The sequence below is a fragment of the Staurois parvus genome, unplaced genomic scaffold, assembly GCF_062004578.1.
Source record: "Staurois parvus isolate SC_StPar_1 unplaced genomic scaffold, SC_StPar_1.0 ptg001192l, whole genome shotgun sequence".
Lineage (NCBI taxonomy): Eukaryota > Metazoa > Chordata > Amphibia > Anura > Ranidae > Staurois > Staurois parvus.
The window spans coordinates 1,402,711-1,416,867 of record NW_028318988.1 but is presented as its reverse complement, the minus strand read 5'-3'; the positions used below and the strand labels follow the sequence as shown (position 1 = coordinate 1,416,867).

Genomic DNA, 14,157 nt, shown 5'->3' with positions numbered 1-14,157 from the left:
ACATAAGGGGGGATATGATCTCCATGTATAAATACATCAGTGGTTCATATAGTGAACTCGGTGTAGAGCTATTCCCCCTGAGGTCATCACAGAGGACAAGGGAGCACTCTTTATGTCTGGACGAAAAGAAATGTAATCTCCATATACGGAACAGTTTCTTCACAGTGAGAGCTGTGAAAATGTGGAATAGACTCCCTCAAGAGTTGGTTCTGGCCAGCTCAGTGGATTGCTTTAAAAAAGTCCAGAATTTTTTCTTGGATACACAGAATATAACTGGATACTAACATTTATAGGTAAAGGTGATCCAGGGAATATCCAATTGCCTTTCGGGGGATCAGGATGTTTTTTTTCCCTGCAGGAGCAAATTGGATCATGCTTTGCTGGGGTTTTTTTTTTGCCTTCCTCAGGATTTACTGTGGGTATAGGATTATAACTAGAGATGAGCGCATCGAACCAGGCGAAGTGGAATTCGATACGAATTTCAGGAAAAATTTGATTCGCGTCGAATCCGAATATTAGCCTACTTCGGGTGCGCGAATCGGATTTTTCCCGATCAGCCGGCAAAAGTGTCCCTGCAGAGAGCTCCGCTATTTCTGACAGTTCTCTGACAGTTCCTTCACATGTACAGCGGTTGAAACATTGTATCTATTTGTTTCCATTTAGGATACAGATGTTTTTATTCAGAAACAGATACAATGTTTCAACCGCTGTAAATGTGAAAGTCAGAGAACTGTCAGAAATAGAGGAGCTCTGCAGATACACTTAGCGGAGCTCTGCAGATACACTTTTTGCCGGTTTGGAATTCTTCTTATTTTCATCCTACTTCTTCTTCTTCTTCTTCTTCTTCATCCTCATCCTCAGAAGAAGAAGAAGAGGATGAGGATGAGGATGAAGAAGAAGAAGAAGAAGTAGGATGAAAATAAGAATAATTCCAAGCCGGCAAAAAGTGTATCTGCAGAGCTCCTCTAAGTGTATCTGCAGAATAGAGGAGCTCTGCAGATACACTTTTTGCCGGCTTGGAATTCTTCTTATTTTCATCCTACTTCTTCTTCTTCCTCTTCATCCTCATCCTCATCCTCTTCTTCTTCTTCTGAGGATGAGGATGAAGAAGAAGAAGAAGTAGGATGAAAATAAGAATAATTCCAAGCCGGCAAAAAGTGTATCTGCAGAGCTCCTCTAAGTGTATCTGCAGAATAGAGGAGCTCTGCAGATACACTTTTTGCCGGCTTGGAATTCTTCTTATTTTCATCCTACTTCTTCTTCTTCTTCCTCTTCATCCTCATCCTCTTCTTCTTCTGAGGATGAGGATGAAGAAGAAGAAGAAGAAGTAGGATGAAAATAAGAAGAATTCCAAGCCGGCAAAAAGTGTATCTGCAGAGCTCCTCTAAGTGTATCTGCAGAATAGAGGAGCTCTGCAGATACACTTTTTGCCGGCTTGGAATTCTTCTTATTTTCATCCTACTTCTTCTTCTTCCTCTTCATCCTCATCCTCTTCTTCTTCTTCTGAGGATGAAATAGGCTATTTCTGACAGTTCTGTGACATTCACTTCATACAGCGGTTGAAACATTGTATCTATTTGTTTCCATAAATGGAAACAAATAGATACAATGTTTCAACCGCTGTATGGAGGGAATGTCACAGAACTGTCAGGAATAGCTGAGCTCTGCAGATACACTTAGTGGAGCTCTGCAGATACACTTTTTGCCGGCTTGGAATTCTTCTTATTTTCATCCTACTTCTTCTTCTTCTTCATCCTCATCCTCAGAAGAAGAAGAAGAGGATGAGGATGAGGATGAAGAAGAAGAAGAAGAAGTAGGATGAAAATAAGAAAAATTCCAAGCCGGCAAAAAGTGTATCTGCAGAGCTCCGCTAAGTGTATCTGCAGAGCTCCGCTAAGAAATAGCGGAGCTCTGCAGATACACTTTTTGCCGGCTTGGAATTCTCCTTCTTCTCATCCTTCTTCTTCTTCTCATCCTTCTTCTTCTTCTCATCCTTCTCCTTCTTCTCATCCTTCTCCTTCTTCTCATCCTTCTTCTTCTTCTCATCCTTCTCCTTCTTCTCATCCTTCTTCTTCTCATCCTTCTCCTTCTTCTCATCCTTCTCCTTCTTCTCATCCTTCTCCTTCTTCTCATCCTTCTCCTTCTTCTCATCCTTCTCCTTCTTCTCATCCTTCTCCTTCTTCTCATCCTTCTCCTTCTTCTCATCCTTCTCCTTCTCCTTCTTCTCATCCTTCTCCTTCTTCTCATCCTTCTCCTTCTTCTCATCCTTCTCCTTCTTCTCATCCTTCTCCTTCTCCTTCTTCTCATCCTTCTCCTTCTCCTTCTTCTCATCCTTCTCCTTCTTCTCATCCTTCTCCTTCTTCTCATCCTTTTTCTCATCCTTCTCCTTCTTCTCATCCTTCTTCTCATCCTTCTCCTTCTTCTCATCCTTCTCCTTCTTCTCATCCGTCTTCTTCTTCTCATCCTTCTTCTTCTCATCCTTCTCCTTCTTCTCATCCTTCTTGTCATCCTTCTCCTTCTTCTCATCCTTCTTCTCATCCTTCTTCTCATCCTTCTCCTTCTTCTCATCCTTCTCCTTCTTCTCATCCTTCTCCTTCTTCTCATCCTTCTCCTTCTTCTCATCCTTCTCCTTCTTCTCATCCTTCTCCTTCTCCTCCTTCTCCTTCTCCTTCTTCTCATCCTTCTCCTTCTTCTCATCCTTCTCCTTCTTCTCATCCTTCTCCTTCTCCTCCTTCTCCTTCTCCTTCTTCTCATCCTTCTCCTTCTTCTCATCCTTCTCCTTCTCCTTCTTCTCATCCTTCTCCTTCTCCTTCTTCTCATCCTTCTCCTTCTCCATCTTCTCATCCTTCTCCTTCTCCTTCTACTCATCCTTCTCCTTCTCCTTCTCCTTCTTCTCATCCTTCTCCTTCTTCTCATCCTTCTCCTTCTCCTTCTTCTCATCCTTCTCCTTCTTCTCATCCTTCTCCTTCTCCTTCTTCTCATCCTTCTCCTTCTCCTTCTCCTGCTCCTTTCTCATCTCCAAGGGCATTTAAATTAAAGGTACAGTGTTCTGCACTAATTTAAAGGCTCTCTGAAGCCTAGAAACCCTTTTTATAAGTTAACTTCGTAGCGAATAAATTCGCATCGAATCAAATTTCTTCCTGAAATTCGGCGAATCAGCCGAATCGAATTTTTGAATAATTCGCTCATCTCTAATTATAACTTTTTTATTTTCCTATGGTTGAACTGGATGGCCTTTTTTTTTTCCAGCCAGACTAACTATGAAGTGAATGCTGCTAGTCTGATCCTTACTGGGCTCCCTGATGGGACTAGAGACCTGTTAAGGGCAGTGGTGGTGGGAGCCCCTCCCCTTCCATTGCCTGTAAAAGTAATCCAGTGGCTCTATAGCTGCTTGGATTACTTTTACATTGAAGCAAATTGCTGGCTCTAAAAAATTATAGATATCTCACTTCTCATTCAAAGATTTAATTATAGATCTTAGATTATAGATCTCCTAGATTGTAAGCTCCAAGGAGCAGGGCCCTCGAACCCCTCATGTATTGCATTGTATTGTTATTGTACTGTCGCATGTTCTGTCTCCCATTGTAATGTACAGCGCTGAGCGAACTGTTGGTGGTTTATAAATACTGTATAATAATAATAGATGGGAAGTGGTTAAACCTTGAAGGTAAAGCCATGTGGCACATGTGAAAAAGGACAGAAAGTATAGCATTAACCCATTTGTACAAAGTTGGGGGCTTTAGTTTTATTTTTTTTTTAAAGTAAACCCTTCTATAACTTGTATAACTATTTGGGCTGCCACTTGCATTAGTCAATTCAGGTCTATTACTACTGGATAAAATAAATCAGGTGTCACAGCCAACGCTATCTAATAAAAGCCTTTATTTTCTAAGTTGAAATGAATCAAAATAGGGGCTGCTGCTGTAATTTAGTCAAGCTAAAAGTAAACGTTAATCAATTACACACTGAATACATGTGATGCCAGATCTGTATATAAAAATTGTACTGTATTATAACATCACATACAAAGGAGTGTAATAAGCATACAGTGTAATTTAAATAATTGATGTTTTTCCCATGTCATCATGGAAGTAACGCTTAAAGATCCTTCCCCCTACTGTACATTTTTTTACTTTGTTAAATGATCCACATTGCAGTGCCCACTTTCCATGCCTTTTTTTGACAATAACTTGCCTATTAGATTTGAAAATTCATAGATCCCTACTTAAGATCCAAGCCGAGGACAAATCATTCTGGAAAAATTCTATTCATGAGGTCACCAGGTGACAAAAAAGGCTTGCACACATCAGGGTCTCAAATTTTGAAGAATATTGTGGGTTCTAGGGTGAAGTAATGGATGTAAACCATTCACCTTTTTTTGAGTCCAATACATGATTGTGTATGATTGAATCATCAATAACATCAAAACAACAAAAGAGTAGAGATGTGTTTTTTTAAAATTATGCAAAACTAAGATCAGTTCAATTAATAATTTGTAATATTGATTTTCTGTTCATGTTTGATAATATTTCGCAATCCATATGTGTTTTCTCATTGGGAAGCCTTGTTAAATTAATCCACATCACTTTGTTACATTTCTGACACTAATTAGTCCATCAGCAGAAGCTATAACAGCTGTGGTCCACTGGGAAGACTTGGAAGTGGTAACTGCAAAAGTTTCTACATTGACACTGTGAGTGAGGTGACAGCTTTGTGAAACCTATAAAAGTCCAACTGAATTCAAGAGAAAAGCAATGTGATGAAGGTTGCACTAATATCCACAGGGCCTCTATGAATCACATTTTAAATTTACGGTATTCAGACTGAATAGAACATTTTGGGAATTGTTGATTTTGCAAGACATAAATCCAAACCATGAGCTTGTCTTCCAAGAATGTCTCTGTAATTATTACCAACTTTGTTCTGGTGGGGCTTATTGAGATTGAGTCATATCGACATGTATGTGCTCTTTTGGCTCTTGCATTATTTTCAGTCACATTGTTTAGTAGTTCTATGATTGTCTATGTAACCTGGACAGAGAAAACTTGCATGAACCTATGTTTATTTTTATATGTGTCTTGGTAATGAATGTGACGTTTGCAAACTCATCATATTTTCCCAAGCTGGCCATTGACTTGTTGTCTGGATGCTCAACCATCTCACTTGCAGGATGTCTCTGTCAATCTTTCTGTATCCAGCTTTCTGCTTTTGTTGAAATGTTTACTTTTACGGTAATGGCATATGATCGATATCTGGCTGTAGGCCACCCTCTGAGATATCACACTCTGATGACCAACTACACAACTCAAAAAATAACACTTGCCATATATGTTTTCAATGTGGTGATAATAACTGTGAGTGTATTGTTGACATCAAGACTATCTTTTTGTATGGTAAATATCAACAATGTATTTTGTGAGATCCTCTCTCTACAACCACTTGCTTGTAGTGATATAACAATTAACGTCATATATGGAATGACTGGGACCCTGTTATTGGTGATTGGCTGCTTGCTTATAATAATGTTCTGTTACATAAGAACAGTTGTCATCTGTCTAAAACTTTCTGCAGAAACCTCTCAGAAAGCTCTGCATACATTGATGACTCACATATTGGCCTTCTCTATTTATGTTGTGACCCTCTTGTTCATTAATTTGAGGTACAGGCTAAACTGGGGTTCTGTATCAACAAATGTTGATGTTATCATACCTTTGATTGGTACCAGCATAGCTACTTCTATAAACCCTCTGATCTATGGGATAAGGACCAAAGCTCTCAGAGAAAAATTGTACGCAACCTGCATAAAATTGGTGTCAGGACAAAATAATAAAATCATTTTTTTTTCAATAGCGGTCTTACGATTGTAGAGATGTTTTATTTTTCCAAATTTCCTTTTACCTTTTTGGGATTCTGTAGAAAAGAGAGGGCTGTAGTCCAACTTGTTGGAGTGAAGAAAATGAAGGGAGGTGATCAGCGCAAAACTGCTCAAGGTCCTGGGCTATCCTGGTGTGAGGTGGTGGTAATGAAGAGAGGTAATCAGCGCAAGAACTGAATCCTGGATAGACCTGGTGGTGGGTAATGATGGTTAGGGTGACTGTGGTGGGGGGCCCATATGGCACAAAGGGCAAGCTCCCAGACGTACTGTAGCAGACTCTGTTAGAATGAGAAGGAGAAGAAGCGCCTCTAAGTGCAGCATAACATTTTATTGAAGATAAAAGGTAGGAACACTCACATTTATGAGGCATTTATGTCTCCCTTCCAGCCACCATGCTGCTCCAGCGGCACTCTGAGACCTTGTACCAATGACAGCTCAGTTACATGGATGACTACACTCCCCTGTCCGATGTTACATCATACCATTATACCATGCATTACTTTTACCTCATAAATGTGAGGGTTTCTACCTTTTATGTTCAATAATGTGTTATGCTGCACTTCGAGGAGCTTCTTCTCCTTTTCAACTTGTTGGAGTGAACCTGTTCATGTTCTGTAGGCATGGACTGTGCCATCTCAGTCACTTGCTGCTTGAGTTTGCTCCTTCCAGGTGTGTTAGAGAAGTGCCATTCTGTGTTATTGGTGTTTATTGTCAATCAGCAAGCTTGGATGGCCTGGAAAGCTGGCTGCTAAGGTATTAAATATTACAGATACTTACAGACCAAGCACATGGTCTTTTCACTTAAGTTTTTGCCAGGTGCTATAAAGAGAACTATCTTTCTCCTAATCCTTTTGCCCTACGGATTGGAGTGCTGCAAGAACTTTCCCTACTGGCTGCAAGAGATGTTCTCTTTTGGGCCTACAGGAAACTGCAACTCTCCCCCCCCCCAAGAGAGGTGATGAGTGACTGGTTGAGTGGAAAGTAAACACATGAACCCCTCTATGTTATCCTTGGAATATGAAGATTGAGATACCACTTGAACCTTAATCGTCAAGTCATGTCCTATGTTTGTGCCCAGTAAGTGCAGCCCTGTGGAAAGGGACCCAGAGAGTTTAGAAATATATGCAGAATATGAAAGACTGTGTTCTTTCTAATAAAATTTCATTTATCCTGTACTTGTTATACCTGACTCCCTATTCTCGGTGCACTAGTGTAATAAACCTAGTTGTTGAAAAAGCTTAGCAACAGCTCTATACTAACATTTACCTATACGATCCCTTTCCTACCAATGGCATTTCTAGGGTTGTATTCTATCTAGTTTTTGACGTAGTGTCATTGCAAACACTTCTTTAAGAGTTTAATAGTTCTAGTCACAGCCAGTAGCACTTTTACAGCCACTTACCTCCCTCATTCACAGCCAACAACATCCCCTTTGACAGTCGACTATCATCCATTTGACCGGTACTTAGTTTACAGTCAGAGGCTAGCCAGTCTTCTGCTTTACTCTCTCATGAGCAGCAATTTGTTCATCACTGGCTACTTCAAGGTGGTATGGCATATGCACTCACCAGCCACTTTATTAGGTACACATGTTAAATTTCTTGGTAAAACAATTGGCTAATCATCTGATCACATGGCAGCAAATCAATACATTTGAGCATGTAGACGTGGTGAGGAAGTTCAAACCGAGCATCAGAATGGGGAAGAAAGGAGATTTAGGTGACTCTGAATGTGGCATGGTTGTTGATGCCAGACGTGCTGGTCTAAGTATTAAAAAACTGCTGATTTACTGGGCTTTTAAGCACAACCGTCTCTAGGGGTTACAGAGAATGGTCCAAAAAAGAGAAAATATCCAGTGAGCGGCAGTTGTGTGGACGGAAATGCCTTGCTGATGTCAGAGGAGAATAGGCAGACTGGTTGCCACACCATTTAGGGTCAGAATTTTCATCAACAACACGAAGCCATGGATCCATCGTGCCTTGTATCAACAGTTTGGATGTGTGGTGGTGGTGCAATGGTGTGATGGATATTTTCCGAGCCCTAGCAAGGTATACCTAATAAAGATGCCAGTTAGTGAGCAGTAAAGGGCCAAGGTGCATGCATTTAAAAGAGCACAATGATTATTAGGCAATTTTTAACCAAACCAAATGGGAAACAGGGTCACACATATTGGCTGAATGTATTGGGGTGCATGCTGCAGAGTGTAATAGGGTACATAATACAATGTGCTCAGTGTATGTGGGGTTCATAGGTTAATCTGTAATATTTGATGGTGTGCTGATTGGGGCAATGGCTTCAGGACAAGGTAAAAATGTAGAAAGGGGTTATCTTGGAGGTTTGTGCTCTTAAGGGGTAAGGTAGGTTAGGGCTAAGGTTCTTTTTTTTAAATTAAGGTTAGGAATAGGTTTTAAAGGGTTAGTTAAAAAGGCTCTGTCATCTGCTCATTTAGAGCAAAGTGGCAGGGCCTCCTGATAGCTCATCTATGGCAAGGTACCCCCTCACATACGCAATGATCCATGATCCTTTACTGCCATCCCACTGCAAGAGACCCCCCTGAGTAAGACAAGCCATAGAGGATTCCATTTTTTTTCCTTCCACCATGAATGGAAGGAAAGAAAATAGCTTGATTTTCCCATCAACACAGTCAGTCCCGCAGGACTATTGTGTTTTTCTGGAAGGGAGTCTTCTGGCCAGCAGAACACAATGATTATTTCCAGCAGCTATAGCCACCATCAGTAATCGTATGTAAAAAATCCAACAGGCTGATTATACTGAAGTCAATCGATGGATCAACTTGGGTACAACCAGCCTGCTCAAAGATAGAGCAAATCTCATCTGGTCCCTGCTAAACCAGCTGAGATTTGATCCATCTGTGGCCTCCTTAAATTCCTGGTGTTGGATGGTGTTGAAACTTACTCAGGTACATACAGTTGTGCTTAAATGTTGCATCTCCTTGGAGAATTGATAATATATAGTGGGGATGGGCTTAACGTTCCAGTCAAATGTAACACCGAACACACAAATTGAAGGGCGTTTGGCGGACTGTTTGCCCGCCACTCCCCACAATGCACTGATTTCTCACAGTGCACTGTGATTGACCAAGGCAATGCACCTGACCACAGGTCAGCTGCAATGTTTTGGCCAATCACAGCACAATTGGACGGACCTAGTGATGACATCACCAATAGCTTTGCTGAATTGTTTACTGGTTGTTGACTGGCAAATGTCAGATTGCAGTGAGTGCTCGGTGAGTGCAGACGGGTCGGTGGACGTCATTTTTTTTTTTTTAATCTTAGCAAGTTGTCGTCATCATAACAACACTGGATGCCATGATTGATGATGGATTACAACAATGGAACAATTTTTTTGGCTTTTTTTAAATAAAGGACTTGTCAAACACTGTTGTTTTGTTTTTGTTCAATAAAGGGATTTTTTCAAAAGTCTGGTGTATTTATTTTTTACTGGATTTAAACCTTTAGTGATTGGATGTAGGTACAAGTATTCCTTACTTATTCACAAGGGGGGGCAGCATCAGGGTGCCCCCTTATTTAAAGGGGTACCCTGCCCACTGCCCGCAGACCCCCACAACCACCGGGCCAGCGTTGTGAGAAAGAGGCCCTTGTACCCATTGGCTTGGAGACACTGGCACTTACTTGTTCCCCAATTTCCTGCCCTGTCGGGCCTGTGTTCGAATCAAGGGTCTGGTAGGAATTTAGGGGGGACTCAACACTTTTTCCCTGGGTTTCTCCTTAAAAGTCCTACCAGACCTAAAGAGCCTGATATGGCTTGTAGGGTGAACCCCATTCACTTTTTTGAATTTTTTACTGTGGGGTCACTCCTAACCTTAGGAGGGTCTGGTATAAATTGGGGGGGGACACTTTTTTTTTAATAAAAATTTTATTTTTTTTAATGATTTCAGTCCTGCTTCAGCAGGTTCTTTGTACATTTTTTTTACTTTAAGCAATGCAAAATGGCTGTCCCTTTAAAAATGGCACTTTTTGAAAAAAACATTTTTTTTTTCACTGATTCATGTCTCTCAGTGCAGTACCGGAGTCCCCATACCCCTTTCATGGCCAATAACATGTACATAAGCCTCTAAAATGGGCACTTTTGAATTTACAAGTTCAAGTCCCATAGACTTGCATTGAACTTAAAGTTCATGGTCGAACATTCATTAGGTTCGAATGTTTGACCACAAATAGAACATACAATATGCACCATTTTTAAAGAGAAAGTGAGTGACCGGGCAAAACACATTTCTTGTATTTCTTATGTTGTTGTTCAGAGGGGACAAATTTGGGTTGGGGCTGAGAGGCTCTGCAGATCAGCTCTCTGATACCTGAACCTGATCTAGAGACTTGGAGAAGTCTCTAGAACTCAGTGGGTGGGGGTGGGGAGTGGCTGATCTGTGTGCTTGGGGGGACCCCAACCAATCCCCAAGCAGGAAGCTTGACATGGGATTTGGACAGCCCTTAAGCATAGAGAAGCCTGCTCAGTAGCAGGGAAAGTTCGGGTGGAAGATGTGATAGCAAGAAACAGAGTGTGAAGCCTGGGAGGGGGCCTAGGGTAAGGACCTGCCTCCAGGAAGGATTAGGACAGAGGTAAAACTGAACCTCACTGGTCCCCTGAGAGGACCAGCTGTGGAGCTAAGTAAGGAGCCAGTCTACCAGGAGGTCTGAAGGCTGCTACCAACCTTCAGCTTGCAGAAGAGGGACAGTGAGTACTTCTACACCCTCTGGACCAGAGTAGGGGAGAGGTCATTTGGGTAGGAAACCTAACTAGCCCCCAGCTGTACTGTACATTAAAGCAGCAGAATCTGGATCCCCTAGTCCAAGGATTCCTCTAGACAGCTGGATAGAGGATAACTATCTGGGGTTTGAGGTGGTACACCAGGAGAGGCTGGATAGCTCTCCAAGGAAGAGAAAACCTTATGAGCACTTGTACATAGTTTCGGGAATTTGTTCTCTGTTTAACAGTTTCTTGGGCATCCCATGTACCCGTTATCCCCATCCAGGTTCAGATCCCCTAATAAAATCCAAAAAAACAAGGACTGCTTACTGTCTCTGGAGTGCAAGTCTGGAAGGAAATGTGTGTTGCTGGCTGTGCAGAACCAGAGGGGGACCAAATCTTCAGTAACTCCTAAGTGGGTAGTGCTACTCCTGCTTTGCAGAAAACAAAACAATCTGCTGTTGACGGAGCTAAATAGCTCATCTCAAAATGTACACTCCACTGAACAAGCCACTGCAGTGACCCTCCCCCATCACCTCTGTGCTGCTAAAATGTACATATTGATGGATCCTAAAGGAGTTCCAATCTGAGAGAGTCTGAAGACAAACAGCTTTCTTTTGAGTGAACTAATAACCCAAAGCATTAAAAATGAATGTAATATAAATTATATTAAATGTAAAATATTAAAATTACTTTCCCTATGAAATTTATACTAAGTCAAGTATTTAACTTCATTCAGCAAAGACTTTTGTGCTATCTCTCTTACTTATGTCTAAAGGAACAGTGAATGTATCAATAATATATCACAGAAAGTGTTAGCTCTTTGAGTAATTTTTCTTATCCTTTGGGATTAATATGAAACTATCACTCATAGCACAATCATTCTGGAGTATGTAGTAGGCACAGGGTATGTAACAGTGTGTACAGTGTGGTCCCAGACTCTTCTTAACCATGCTTCTTTAAGCCACGCCCAATAGTCAGTGCCATTTAGCCACACCCATTTTCAACACAGCATGCTAAGTGCACCACCTGTCTTCTACTTTCCAAAGTATCCCTCACTCTCAAGTTACAAAGTTGGGAAGTGTACAACAGGACCATGACAAGGGAGGAATCTTAGTTTTCACCAGGATACGCCTGATCATTATCTGAACATCAGAGTTCGGAGGGTACTTTTCATCCAATCCAGGAACAACAGAGTGGGATCTAGAGTCTCGTTTTTCCAACCTGGTCTGCATTCCATTATACAGTAGAACAGTGGTCTCCAGACTACGGCCCGAGGGCTGGATGCGGCCCTTTGCTTGCTTTCATCTGGCCCTTGTGCCATTATTCCCCCCACTGTCAGCAATGGTGGAGCATAGTTCCTGCCCCTGACACCTAGAAGGGGGAACTGTTTCTTCCACTGACACCAATGATGGAGCACTATTCCATCCACTTACACCAACAATGGGGCACTATTCCTACCACTGACACCAATGATGTGGCACTATTCCCTCTACTGACACCAAAGAAGGGGCACTATTCCTTCCACTGACACCAATGATGGGGCACTATTCCTTCCACTGATACCAATGATGGGGCACTATTCCTTCCACTGACACCAATGATGTGGCACTATTCCTTCTACTGACACCAAAGAAGGGGCACTATTCCTTCCACTGACACCAATGATGGGGCACTATTCCTTCCACTGACACCAATGATGTGGCGCTATTCCTCCAACTGACACCAAAAACGGGGCACTATTTCTCCCACTGGCACCAACGATGGTGCACTATTCCTCTCACTGACACCAACGAGGGGGACACTGTTTACTACCACTGACACCAAGACATCTTCTACTCCAACTGGCCACAGTATGGCCCTCCTAAAGTTTGAAGAACAGTAAACTGGCCCTTTGTTTAGAAAGTTTGGTGACTCCTGCAATAGAGCACCTAAAATGGGTGTGCTACCCCTTTAAATGCTTAATAAATCAATATATTCACACAAAGTTCATGTGCAAAGAAATTTATCAATCAATATATATTCCTGACATGTGAAGCGTTGTGGCGCCACTCAAAAGCTGATTTATGAATCACCTCACTGACATGTGCAGGGGAGCAGCATCCAAATGTCAATCTAGTAACTCACAAAAGGGAGAAGAAAGGAGACACCTGTGTGGTTCTGTGTAGGAAGGAATGGCCTCAGCCGCCATGTCGGCCTTGCCATTGGACGCGTTTCACCCCGCCAACCGGGGCTTGATCACAGAGTTATATTATTGGAGGAATATATATTTCTAGGTACGTATTAGCAAAGACATTACAACATGAATCTAAATACAAAATGTGCATATACTGGAAATGAACACTCAACCAAGGATCTCCTGCATGGTAGGGGTTGGGGAGAGACCTGGCAACCTACCCTGTAAACATAATTGCTAAGAGGATTCATGGATAAAGTCGCTTACGAGTGATGGTCCACGCAATCGCCAAGGGTCAGATACGACTGAATGGATAGATAGGTAGATAGATAGATAGATAGATAGATAGATAGATGATAGATAGATAGAGAGATAGATGATAGATAGATAGATAGATAGATAGATGATAGATAGATAGAGAGATAGATGATAGATAGATAGATAGATAGATAGATAGATAGATAGATAGATAGATAGATAGATATAGATAGATAGATATAGATAGATAGATAGATAGATAGATAGATAGATAGATAGATATTAACAGATATACTCAATACTCAACAGATTTAAAGTGCAAAGCATAATCCAATAAAGTGCATGTGCAATAAAAAATGCAAAAACAAAGTGAAAATTGTTAATCAATCAGTATAATACACAAAACACAGGAAATAAGTAAATCGTCCAAAATGAATAAATTATTCAATCAATGTAAATGTCCCAAAGAAGTGATCAACTGTTGAGATGGTGCACAAAATAAACCACCACAGGAGGAAGGAGAAGTGCCTCAGAGCCCTTCCACCAAAAGGATCACTAAGATCTTTACCAGAATGTTGGATCCCGCACAGATTTCATAATGAACATGACTGCCCTGCAGCCATAAAACCTCTGGTCATGGAGAAGGCATCTCACCGCTCCTGAATAATGTGCTCACTAAAGAGGGTAAAAAACAGAAGGGACCACCATAGTGCAGTATCTCCTAAAACTACATTTGTTTAGGCAGGGCTGGATTTCCCAATTGGCATTTCTTTTTCATTTTTTTTAAACCATTTTTTTACAGACAGTGGGCTGTTCCAAAAACAGACCTTTATATGCTCGGCTGTAGTGAAAAAAAAGTATATATATATATTTAATTACAGTACCGCACAGCATATGAAGGTCCCACTGCCCCCTTCTCGAAAAGAATAGCCTTTTGAAAACAAACTGTTAGCCCCCTCCAAGAAATTGCACTTTAAAGTGGTTGTAAAGGCTCAAGGTTTTTTATAGAATGCATGAAGGTAAAAAACTTTCTGTGTGCAGCAGTCCTCCCAGCCCCCTTAATACTCACCAAAGCCCCCCCTTGATCCAGCGATGTGCACTAGAGTCTATGCCGGGACTC

General features: G+C 41.4%; 1 pseudogene; it reads left to right on the top strand.

Moving 5' to 3' along the window:
- The first annotated feature begins 4,875 nt into the window (after nucleotides 1-4,875).
- LOC149438377 (olfactory receptor 51E1-like) lies at nucleotides 4,876-6,052 on the top strand (annotated as a pseudogene).
- Nucleotides 6,053-14,157: the final 8,105 nt, after the last annotated feature.